This window comes from Aplysia californica, unplaced genomic scaffold (assembly GCF_000002075.1).
Source record: "Aplysia californica isolate F4 #8 unplaced genomic scaffold, AplCal3.0 scaffold00547, whole genome shotgun sequence".
In the NCBI taxonomy this organism is placed as follows: Eukaryota; Metazoa; Mollusca; class Gastropoda; order Aplysiida; family Aplysiidae; genus Aplysia; species Aplysia californica.
In genome coordinates this window covers 363441-364475 of record NW_004797817.1, presented here as the reverse complement: position 1 = coordinate 364475, position 1035 = coordinate 363441, and positions in this window count along the sequence as shown.

Below are 1035 nucleotides of genomic sequence, written 5' to 3'. Positions count from 1 at the left end.
ATCTATCTTGTTATAAACGATCTTTGATAATAGAAAGTTATCGATGTGATCCGGAAGGCCTTCTCGATGTAACCCGTGGTTATGGGGCTCCAGACTGCTGCAGCAGGGGACTGCGGAAAGGAGCCCTGAAAGCCATTAAGGTTAAAGGTTTCTCTACTTTAATCGGGTACAATGGCGGCGGGGTTGTAGTGTGCACTGAAACCACCAGAAAACGACCCGACTCGACGTCGCGACCCGACCAGATCGCGCTAATGGGAACCCCCATTAGTTATTAGTGGGTCGTGGAGGTGTTCTGTTTAACATCCTGTTCTCTGTCGCTTCAGGCAAGACCTGAGCGAAAGTAATGGAACTTAAAAGAAAGAGAGAAAGAAAGAAAGAAAGAAAGAAAGAAAGAAAGAAAGAGAGAAAAATGAAAGTAAAATTAAAGAAAGAAAGAAAGAAAGAAAGAAAAAGAATGAAATTAAAATTAAAGAAAGAAAGAAGAAAGAAAAAAAGAAAGAAAGAAAGAAAGAAAGAAAGAAAGAAAGAAAGATAGAAGGAAATAAAGAAAAAGAATGAAATTAAAATTAAAGAAAGAAAGAAGAAAGAAAGAAAGAAGGAAAGAAAGATAGAAGGAAAGAAAGAAAAAGAATGAATTTGAAATTAAAGAAAGAAAGAAAGAAGGGAAGAAAGAAAAAATGAAATTGGAATTAAAGAAAGAAAGAAAGAAGGGAAGAAAGAAAAAATGAAATTAGAATTAAAGAAAGAAAGAAAGAAAGGAAAGGTATCAGAGACAGAAAAAACAATCTTGTAAAGTTTTTTCCCTCAGGTAACGGGGTTATGTTAAAAAAGCAAACAGATTAAAATACATGTGCGTCTATCTTTTGCCCTGGTGCTCTATCAATATACCTGGCAAAAAATCTTTTCTCTAGAGAATAGGAAGAAAACAGTCAATAAACTTGAAATTGAAAAGAGGCCGACAGTGGTTCCTTCACTGAATTTATTTATTTCTTTTACCTTTTTTTTTCTTTTTTGAGGGGAGGGCGGTTGAAGGGG